General features: G+C 41.5%; 1 protein-coding gene across 7 annotated transcripts in view; it reads left to right on the top strand.

The window, feature by feature from the left end:
• The window catches only part of LOC139629084 (transcription factor SOX-6-like), a 117,639-nt gene that overhangs the window by 19,397 nt on the left and 86,207 nt on the right, over positions 1-12,035 (top strand). The window lies entirely within an intron of this gene.

The raw sequence follows: 12,035 nt of genomic DNA, 5'->3' as shown, positions 1-12,035 counted from the left end.
CTTGAGCCGTGTCACTACTAGGTCAACAAGTGGCCTGTTTGATTCTCACTGGCATCTCGCTTGCAGAATGGACAGATGAGAATCAGTGTTTTGCTGTGGGTGATAATCTGTGTCCTGCTGGTCGGTTGGTTGGTTGGGGAGTTCAGTTTCAAAGACTTGATTTGTAGGTTGTGTAAATCGTCTTGTATCACAATCTACAGTTGTGGGTCTCAACCTTGGGGTCAGGACACCGTTAAATGGTCACGAAATAGAGTGGGGTCAGAAAATCTAAATCAACTTTCTTAAAGGTCCCACATGGTGTAAAGTGAGATGTCCGTGTGTTTTTTGATTATAAAGCAGGTCTAGGTTCTATATTAATACTGTGAAAGTATCAACGCCTCAGTCCACAGAGAAATGCATGCAGCCTGTATTCAGAAACTGAGCCTTAAAACCAGCCCTCAGGACTTCTGGATCTTTGTGATGTCACAACAAAGCAGTCACTGCTCTCAGCCATGCTCCAAGCCCCGCCCAACAGGACCCAACATCCAACCTTGCAGGATTTGGTTTCTCTGAGTGTTTACTTACAATCTGCTATATTTTTATAAGATCACTCAAAAACAGTCATCCAATCAGAAGGCTCAGATCCTCTCTTCTGATTGGCTGACTGACCTGTTGTTACTAGAGCTCCAGAGAGAAGCCTGGGAGAGGAGATGTAAAACTACAATGAGATGTTTTTGGTTCTTAAAACCACAAATATATCTTGTTATGGAGATCAACACTTCAGATGAAACACAGGAAAAGTGTAAAATATGGGACCTTTAAAATGTTTGCTGTGTCAGGAAACACTGATCTAGGGCAACAACAAATAAGGGACCTCTAATTCCAGATGTTTTTGGATTCTTCGATAGATGATATTTTGTCACCAAGCTGCCATAAAATAATGAAAACATCACAGTAATTTATACAGAGCCTCATAGGTCTTTTTCTTACTGCACTGCGTTTGAAGAAAGGAAGTTGTGTCACGATTGGGGACAACCGGACCACTCAGGCTCACTTTTTAATTTCATCAAACTCCCTTAATTTCATCAGTTCATCTGGAAACTTGAAATTACATTATTGTGTCTTTTAACATGCAGTTACTTTTCAAATTTAATTACATTGCGGTAAGTTGACAGGTGGACCCTCATAACAAAATTACAGCCTTCATGGGGCACTGATCCTGTCGTGACAGCAACAATTTATGGTATCTTTGTTTAATAAGACTTTGGAAGGGAGACCACTGGTCCTGTGTGTTGGAGGGATTTGCAGAATCAAGGGCTTGAGTTACTGTATATATCTAATGATAAGAGGAGCAGACGTGTGTGTCATCAGACAGCTTGCAAAATCTATCTTGAAACAGGTTCCTATTGGTTACAGTGTGTTTACCTTTGAAGCGTGGAGAACTAGATCCAGATTTTTATTTGTGTATCTAGAATCTGTTTAGTGCCGGATTAGGAAAATAAGATCACATGTGTTACTTCAGCATGGCTTTTATCGATGCGGGCATTTTTATCGGAGATATTCACCATATGCTTTTTATATACAGCTTTAAATAGCAGTGAAAAAGACTCTGAGAAAAGAATTCGGCCTGTTCGGCCTAATTTTGGAGCTCTCTTGTTATGTATGGTATCTGTAATGGCAGTCATTTGCAAAGAGTTAGAAAAATGACCAGACAGCAAAGAGCCATTGGGATGATTTGTGATAAACTAATGAGCTAATGAGCTAATGAACCCACTGAGGTTACCTGTTTGGCTTCCACACAACAATGTCCTCCTCTGCTCCGTTTCTTTTTTCTTTCAGCTTTGTATGTGAACTTCACAGCATTACAGTGTAAGACGAATCAGTGCCGCTAATGGACAGCGCCTAACAAAATTTAGTGAAGTTTCTCAGTGCTTAACCTTATGTTAACAGTGAGCTATTATGTCCTCTTCAGCTGGGACATTTAGTTAATTGATCTGATTTGTCCACACATATGAAATGTCCACTTAGGTCTAAAGTGGACAGAATGCTTTGCAAGTTTGCGGCGAGGAACCTATTTAACGGTGGGAAAAGAGAAGTGGAGTTCAGCGATCGGCTACGGCCACGCTTCAAGTCAGCACATTTGTTCATGCGTGCCTGCTCGCCAGCGCATGTACTACCAGTACATATGTTTGTGTGCTATGTATTTAGTTGTTTGTCAGGCTGAGTCTGTATCAATTTATTTGCGTTTGTGCTTGCGTGCATGTTTGTGTTTTGCACACTCATGCCTCATCAACAACCCGTCTGAGCCCCATCTGGTTTGTTTTGAAGAGGCTCGTGGAGCTGCAGTGGCCGGGGCTTTGAGGCAGGGCCGGGCCAGCAGCGGTTCCTCCCCACTACACATAAATCCACGGTGCAAGGCCCGCTGCCAGTAACAGTATAGACCTACCCTCGTGGCTACTTCCCAAACCACCCAAGCTCATACCCCACTTTCTCTCTTCTATTGCCCTTGAAATGGGGCCTGCTCTAAATATTATCTCCCCCTGTGCTTTATCCCTCCATTTATCCCTAAGTCGGCAGAGAGAAGAAAGGAGCCGTGGGGCTGAGTCACTTTTTCCCCTCTCTTCTCCTCTCTCCAAAACCACAGGCAGCGGCAGCGGCTTCCTGGAGATGAGCGCTTTTGTCTGTTGTGCGACCGCTGCGGCTTTAGGCAGATCCTCCTCTGATGAGGTAATGCACAGGCTAGATGAGGAGGCAGGGTGAGAAAGGAGGGAGGTGAGGGAGGAGAGCAGCTTGGAGATGGATCTATATCTTTTAACCTTTGATTTGTCCAGGGAAAGCGTTTTCCTCTGCGATGCGTGCTCTTTTTTTTTTTTTTTTTACAGTAACACCCTGCTTCACATGGAGGCCACACATTCACACCTCCTTAAAGACGCCCACTGTGACCAGTTATCAACTGCTGGCTGCTGGTCAGCTCCACAGCATCATCTGCGGGCAGTGTGCTTTGATGAGAGACTTTGCAGCAATTGAGGGACAGAACAGGGGTCCTCCGTCACCTGTGGACGAGCTCTGGTGATCACGTTTTCTAAAAACAAATTTAAAAAAAGAATTATTTTCAAGACAGGGGTATGACAGGCAACAGAGGTCCCCAGTTGGAGCTGATGATGCAGTTACTGTTTGTGGTGTGCATCGTAACTTATATGGAGCTATGGTAGTGATAACTTTAAGGATGAAATATGCAACTTGATGGCAAAGAGGAAAAACTGTGGACAGCTGGTGGGAAGAGAAGAAGGAAGCACATCCCCGTTTCTTAGTGGTTACTGCTTAAATAACATTTTGGAGTCAAACTTATATTTGCACATGCAATAATCTGGTGCAGTCGCGCTGTAGAATGTCGTCCTGGAAGAAAAGCGATCCTGCAAAAGCGGTGTGTGGGATCTCTTTTCTTCCAGGAGTCAAACTTAAAAAAAAGTTTAGCTCCTAAAGTCTAAATGAAACTGCTTCTCAGAAGTGACATCAGACCGGTCATGGGACACTCATGATGGAAGACAGAACTGATTTTGAGTACGTGCAACAAGTGTCTCTTACAAGTAATTTTTTATTTTTTTTGTCATGTCACCACCGCCCTCACATGTGTCACACAGCTGGATATGATGTTATTCATAAAGATGTATGAACATGATGGCAGTGAGATAGCGGTTTCGGTACAGTAACCAGTGTGACCAGATTATCAGAGGGATTAGGAGACATCATGTTTCCTTCCTCCCTTCCTTTCCTTTAAACCTCCACTGTCCTGCTAATGGGACATAAAGTCCAACTTCTCAGATGAGACTTTTTTTTGCTAAAGTATTAACCTTCTGATGGTGACTTCAGCGCTGGTGCTTTGGAAAAAGCACATGACACACACACTCACTCACGCACACACACACACCAGGCCAAATGAAGGAGTTGGCAGTGGAGTGGAGTGTAGTACACGGGGGACTGGCGAGGCTAAAATTGGAGGCGAACAGGGAAAATGTTGAGGAGAAGTGAGAGTAAATGTGTTTCTTGAGTTTGTGGGACTCTGTTGTTGAGGAGCTGTGCTTTATTTCTTCAGGAAAGTTCTTTGTGTAACCTGCTGATGAATGACTATAAACACATGTTTCATTTGTTTTATTCTGTGCTTTAAAATAACACCAAACAAAAAAAATAGAAAAATTTCAAAATCTGTAATTCTGATGCACTTCCATTGGCGAATAAGTCCCTGAAAGACAGAAATCACATGTGTAATATCAGCCGTTGTTACAAAATCTGTTAAAGTGTCCTAAACTGTTGTGAAATAAAGACACTATATTTCATTATTCATTCAGTGGATTTCAGTTGCTATTTAAGAATTTCTTCATCATCAACCAAGTGTAAAAGGTTTTGTGTGATTCCAAGGAAAGTTTTCTCCCAGCTTTCACAATTGGCAATAAAAAAGTAGGACAGAAATCCAGCCTGTGTGTATCTGCATGTGTGTGCACACTATTTCACCTACACTAACAGTCTTTCCACGGGTACATGCTCAAGTCTTTTCTCTCATTTCTTCGGTGACAACTGTTCTGTGCTCGGTCTTCAGACCCCTTTTTGAGGAATGCCACCAGACCTGCTGACATTCAGGATAATTGCTTCCTGTTTTAACTGTCATGGGTCACCGAGGTCAGGGGTCAGGGTCAGTTTCAGCTGTTGTGTTCTGGGCTACAGGGGACACTGCCTGCTCCTTAGATCATGGCGATCCAGCATATTACAATATGCCTCCTCACCTTTTTTTTTTTTTTTTTTACATTCTTCAACAGGCTGTGGCTGGAAAAAGGTTATTTGCAGCTGTTTGGCTTCAGTCAACACTTAATTAAAAAACGGAGGGATTTTAAATAGGGAAGGTCAGAACACAAAGTGCCATCTCTGCAACAATTACTTCTCCTGCAATGCTAACACCTGTTTCTAAGAGACTTGTGGCAGCTTCCCATTTGTGAATGCTCGTCTTTTACTGACACCAACACTGTCTCATCCTCGTCATTACAGTATTCTCATTACAGTTAGAAAAAAAATAAAAATAAAAATACTGCATCTCATTTTAAAGCTGCCATCCGCCAAAATTAACTGGCCTTAATGGCTGCTGATTGCATTCCTACACCGCCGCCTTCATTTTTAGTGATCTGTTGGTTTAAGTACATGCTAGCATAATTGAGGTCTCTTCCTTGATTAGATTTGCAACAGCCTTTAACAAAGCCTGCTTGGACTTAATCCAATGAGCCCCATTGTAGCGAGAGCGGAGGGATGACATCGCTCCTGGTTAGCTTCAAAATCAACCGGGCCGCCGAGCAATTAGAGGCGGCGCCATTTAAGAGGCCGGACGGCTGAAACGAACAACACTGTGTTTCTACAGGCTCACAAGATAACAAGTGGGCAATTAAGCTATAATTCATACAGTGAATTACCTTTTTACTTTGTGAAGTTGCTGATGTTTCAGAACAGGTTTCGCAGCAGGAATTATTTCCATGAATTTAGGTTCAAGGTCTTTTTTTTTTTTTTCAATTTAACAATTAAAATTGTTTTATTAATAACTGAAGCAGTGAGGCAATAATCTCAATGGCAGTGAAACATGGTGCCTGATTTATTCAGTGTAGTTCATCCAACATGGGCCTTTCTCTTTTCCTTTTGTGTTGCTGACACCGGTTTCGAGCTGATATCTTGTAGTGTCACACAGCAGACCTGACCCACTGGACTGGACTGGACTGGGACGGGCAGCCCAGCCCAGCAGTAGAGTAGAGGTGTTGGCTCTGGCTGCGTCCTCTGCTGACACCTGCTCATCCATAATCACAGTTAGAGACTTAACTGCCTCCGTGACCTGTGCCTGTGTGTCACACGCTCAATCCCATAATCCTCTCCTTTGTTCTCTGTCACCGTCAATTATCATGTACCAGGAGTCAGCCTGAGCCAGTGTGTGTGGGAGGATATGTGCCCAGGCCTGAAATATCTAATTACACTTCACTGTTACTGTAACTAAGAAGTTGGTGACATCTCTTGAGTGTTTAAGTAACTCACATTGTTTTTAAGCAAAAGTGCCAAAAAACACACAATCTCCAGCTCGCAGCTGTAATTATTTGCTGGTTTTTCTCAAAAAAAAACCTATGAGAGTAAATTAAATATCTTTGGGTTTTAACTGTTGGCGAAGCAAAAAAGGCAACTTAAAATGTTTTTCACTATTTTTGACATTTAATGATTCATCGAAAAATTGTTGTGAGATTAATCAGGAATTGGCTGCCATGAAATAATTTTTAGAAGGCAAAAAAAAAAATTATATTGAAACTTTTTTGGTAGTTTATCTTTTTTAATTTATGTTTTAAAGCTTTAGGTTCTATAACCCAAAGGAGTAGCATGATGTGAAAAATGGGCTGTAAAAAAAAAAAAAAAAGGCTGTATCTTTTAGCTGTTATAAAGCTATTTTCAGACTCACACACCTGAGACAGATCTGTGATGTTTATCTGTGTCACCATATAGGAATGTGTATGTCATTAGTCTTAGTCTAACTGATCGCTCCTCCGGCCAGATCAATGTCTAGATTAAGAACAGGAAAGGTTTCGAATAAGCCAAGATTCTCTTTCTCTTTCTTTATCTCTTCTTCCCATCAATGCTGTGTCTGCACACACTCCTCTATTCTTAACAATAGGATTTCATGCTCACTATAAATAGGCCTGAACAAGTTGGAGCTCACCTGTTCAAGCTGTAACTAATCCAGAACTATTTCTACAGTTCCCTTGAGGTTCAATGATCCGGCCTGTAAGGTGCCAGGGGATGAGCAGGCATGCTGGTATGCTGTAGGAGAGAGAGAGAGAAAAAGAGAAAGAAATGAAAATGATTTTGGATGCCGGCCCGGTTCATGAAAGGCCGTTTTTGAAATCAAAAGCTGTTGATTGCGGTTTCAGGATGTTTTTGCAGCAGGTTTCTTATGTTAATGTAATGTACTGAGCTCAGTCATTTAGTCTTGGCAGGACGGCAGCAGCAGGTCAGAGATGGTGGGTTTGTGCGCTTGTGGTGCGCTAACAGAGCATTACTTTTTGACATGGAAGAGTTTACACACCATCTTATCTGGTTCCTGTGTTTACAGGCAACTGTTGACAATGGCTGATAATGCAGTGCGATAAATGCACTTTGATTTACAGGGGAAACAATACAGCATTGTGCGAGCCAGGGACACTTAAGACTGGAGTAACTGTGATATGAACACGGGCCAAATTTATGTGTGCGCGTTGAAGAGGGCAAACAGCTCCAGAGTGTGTTTGTCAAAGCCTTTGGATGAGGCTCCAAAATGCTTGGCTCCTTTTCAGATGCTCGATCACTTGCTGATAATAGAGACTGAGTTTTGATGCTGTTGCCAGTTCGTGGTTATTAAAAGATACATGTTTAAATGTGCAACGAAGAATGTGGCGTACAGAAGAAAAAAAAAAAGCCAATGCAGATGATTTATCATCTAGATGCTATTAATTTAACCTATGGAGTCTCATTCAATAATTAATATCTATCGGTATATGACCCTATATGCCATACAGTAAACAGCATGTCTCATAACTATGTATGAGATCTTGTAGTCAGCTAATATATGGCTGAAAGGCCCAGAGACAAGCCCTGGGTCTTAATAAATCAGCCATATCTAATGAACCCCCTAATTGTGATTTACAGCCTGCAAGCCCAGTGCTGTGATGGAGAGAGACATGGCTAAAAAAAGAGAGAGAGAGGGAGAGCGAGGGAGGATGGGTGTATCCTCGTCCAGCGGAGCAGCAGGCAAAAAAGAAACACTGCTTTATTAAAATCGCTGCTCCCTTCCAGCAACTGTGAAATTCTTGCGTGAGTCTCATGAGAGGTTTGTCCAGATATGATACTTAATGCGATAAAAATCAGAACAGCTGGACGAGTCACCGTTACACTCAACAGTCCAGCCATCGACAGAGAGACAGAGAGGGGATATTTATACACTCACTTACAGTAGTGATCTACCAGCTCCACGTTCCTCCTCTTTAAAAAAAAAAAAAAAAAAGAGCCATTTACTGGCTGTGGTGATTTAGCTTTTTCAGTGGAAGCGGTACCGCTGGTGTTGTTTTCGTTGAGTTCTTCAGTTGTTGGTCTTCTCCTATTTATTCCAGGCCGTAACTCAAAACATGCGGCACGTTGTGTCTCTGCCAGAATATTTTTTCTCATTAAAGAACCATCAGCATCGGCCCCTCACAACAACGCCATGTAGGAGCTTTTATGAACCACTCGTACCGTACACTCACTACTGTTTCAGATGCTACTGTGTCGCCTCAACTGATGAAACCCAGCAGCAGGATAGAAATTTACTGATATCAACGGTTACTGCCTGATGCACATATGCCAGACTTTCCACTCCTTACATCACATCTTGTTGGACTGAAAATCCCCACCTGAGTCTTAAATATTTGCCCTGATTCGAGGGCTTAGGCCCATGTCAGTAACAGCTGCAGTGATTGGCTAGATTAACACCCTGCATTGGTCTTATCAACAATGTATATTTGCTGTGGGCCGGTAAAGGACAATGGATACCTTGTGCAGTATAGAGAGACTCTGACCTCGTAACACACACTCTCCCCCCTCTACACTCAAGGATGTGTGTGTGTGTGTGTGTGTGTGTGTGTGTGTGTGTGTGTGTGTGTGTGTGTGTGTGTGTGTGTGTGCTTTTACATGTTTTTTACATGCTCTCACTTTTGGTGGTGTTCCAGGGAAAGGGAGAGCTTGACTTATTCCCTCCTGCTACACGCTTTTTCTCGGCCAGTGTGACCTGGCCTCTGGACTGCCTCTCTCTGTCTGTTTACTGAATATATGCTGCTTGTCCATGGTATCAGATACATCTTATCAGCTCACACGTAACTGTTTCGAATCACACAGCCCGTTTCCCATAATACACACATAGGGCTAAACACACTCATGTACGCTCTATAAAGTCTGGGCTCAACAAGACCAGGGCACACGGCGTGGAAAGGATTAGTCTGGATTGTGACAGCTCGACATGCCGAGGGACGCTGACATGCCTCCTGCCACCAAACTAGACAACTGCTCCAGGAGAGGAGAGGTTTTCATGCTGGTTCAGCATTACCTCCCGCTCAGTGGACTTTCTTGTCCACAGTTAATGAGTGGGAGTTTAAGAGTAGACAGAGCTTCAGTTCCACGTTGCATCATCATTAAAACAAACCAGGATGAACACTGTGACAGCAGATAATGACATAAAAGTCACTCAGGTGATTTTATTCTTGAATTTTTTTTAGATATATTAAAGATAACCATGGTCCAGTTTATTACTTTATTTATTTTTAGATTGGAGAGTTTTATCTTTTTTACAGTCAGTTTTACAACCTCTTTGCTCATTTGACTTGCAGCACAAGGGAAAAAAAAAAAAGATGTTAAAATTGCAACAATTGAGCTCTCAGCATTTTCACAAAGCAAATGGAATAGCAACGTTAGTTATCAAAAAGCAGTAGTAAAAAATTAACTGCCTCCAGATCTAAATTTGTTGTGTTGCACTTACTGTAAAACCATCTGGGCAAGAGTGTCACACAAACTCGTGATGTGTTAAAAATGCAATTACATTCCTACACATTTCCACTCCCCCTCCCGGCATCTCGGTATATGTGGCAGAGTTATACACTGCCAAAATGAGTGGAAATTAAATCTTGTGTTCTGAGCGCAGATGACTTGTTAGAACCATCTGTACACATTACGGATTCAGGCCGGTCAATAATTGAATAAAAATATGTTGTTTATCGACCGACTAAAAGTAGCATGCCTCTGAATAATGCAGCCATTTCATGCTAACAAAGCTGAAGAAATCCTCAAAGCTCTTTCTCAGATAGGGAACAAAGCTCATTGTCAGAGGATAGAGAGGCAACTGGGATTACAATGGGGGCATCCAGTGAAACGACTTGTCAGTCCTAATCTGGGATTAGCAGGCTTTCGCGCCTCCTGGGTGCTCTAAAAGCCACCTGTTTGGATGCTCCTGCAGATGATGTTACACCCTAGAGCTTCTTGTTTGAGTCTTATTTTTTTCTCTACAATAAAGTTTAGATGATTTTGTTTTTCCATGATGAAAATTCAAACATGTTCTACATGTACTCACAGATTTTTTGTGTAATTGAACTTTCTTAATTAAAAGTAACTCATTAATTCAGTTTTCCTGGTTCTCTGCAGGGTATATCTGAGTATCTTCTGTCTGTTCAGTAAAATCCTGTACATTCATTGTCCTTTAGGATTGTAGTGATTTTATTTTATCTATAGTGTGTCTGATTTCTTTTGTTTGTCACCAAATCAACAATTAAAACCAAGAACTGACATTTTTCATAACTGTTCTCCATTTCTGTGTTAGAGAGCGATTTAGTCCCTATGTGCCATCATATCAACTTAACTCAACATTCCCTGAATTATAAATGTGAGGCAGGGATGGACAAACGCAGTACATTAACAACGTTGAAGAAGAACAGTAAACGTGGATGTCTGATGATTGTTCTCAGCTGCAGTGAGACCCATGAGTCCTGAAATGATTTATTCAAAGTTATTCTTTTTTTTTTTTGGTGCTGCTAGCCTCAGGGCTAATGCAGTCACTCTGAGAAATGTGTGAGGGCAGCTGTCGTATTGCCACAGGCTTCTATCATGACTTTCTACTGTTGATGTCACCCTGAAATAGACCTCCAATGACACTTTTGAAACGTAACCCTTTGCAAAATTATCCTGTGCTCATCACTTAATCTTCTTAATTTATTTGACATAAAGCGCAGTATTTGCATTCCTTGGGTGCTTTTTAAAATATCCACTTCTTTTTAGATAAATATTGATAGTGATGTTTTTCCATATAATTCTTCCCTGGAAAAAAGGGTAACCATAGTTTCATCTCTTTTCTTAAGATAATAGGATTTCCCCTTGTTTACAGCTTCTGTCAGTATATGTAGAGATCCTGCAAGGCTTAAAACTTGTGTAATGAGCTTATTTGTGCATCACAGTAGCATTATGTTTGTCCCTGGAGAGGTCAAAGCTAACCGGTGTGATAATAAGGATAGTAGCTTGAAGTGAGGGGACAGGTGGCGGTCTGGTGCTACATCAGCTCCTGCTGATAAACAGCGTATTACCTCCCATAAGGTATTTGTCAAATGGCAAGCTCTGTGCTCTTTAGGCTGATATAGATCAGAGGTTGAAAGAGGTGAAGAGAAAGAGAGATGATGGAGAGATAAGGATCACGGAGTGTTAAAGTACAGATTTGAATCAAGGAGGACGATGCACAAGATGTTGACTGGCCACTGGCTTTTAAATCATTGTTGATGGAATTAAAGCTTCCTCCTGTCTTTTAAATACTTTACCTATGAAATATTTTAGTACATGATATATTTGTTAGATTGTAGTGGCTCCTTATCCTTAAATGTTTTTTAATATTATAATTTATGTTCAGATCCTCCTCAAGAAAACTTTCCAGCCAAGGTTTGGAGATAGCGGCCTATTCGTTGATCAGAAATTATACTGTCAAGCATCATCACTGATATTTGTCTAAACACAGATGTTGTCTGGTGTATGCTGGCGCATCACTTTAATTTTTTATATTCACACACACACACACACATATATATATATATATATAGTTTTGAAACTGCCCCCGATTGGTTGAGGTATTGTTGTGTCCTCATTCAACAGATCAACAATTACGGGGTTCTTCAGGGATCTAGTCTTGGTCCTCTTCTGTTCTTGGTGGTTCTGTTCTATGATTGTTTTGAATCTATACCTTACATCTGTGTCAAACTGTTTCCACTTGGGTATTTCTTTTTATTGTTATGCTGGGCTTCACTCATAAGACTCCAGTGATTTTATGGAGTTAGATGCTGATTGAACCTAAGGGAATGTTCTCTGGGCAAAATACAAATAGAGAACAAGCTCTAGTCCCATTGAATGTAAACTTCCAACAGGAGACTTGAGGAAGAAGAAGTCTTGAAGTGTTCCACAGTTTACACACACACACACACACACACACACACACACACACACACACACTC

Source organism: Trachinotus anak, unplaced genomic scaffold, assembly GCF_046630095.1.
Source record: "Trachinotus anak isolate AG129_WGS33_773 ecotype Australia unplaced genomic scaffold, CSIRO_AGI_Tana_v1 ptg000002l, whole genome shotgun sequence".
Classification (NCBI taxonomy): Eukaryota; Metazoa; Chordata; class Actinopteri; order Carangiformes; family Carangidae; genus Trachinotus; species Trachinotus anak.
Note: the sequence above shows the minus strand (reverse complement) of the source record. Positions and strands in the feature narration are given on the sequence as shown.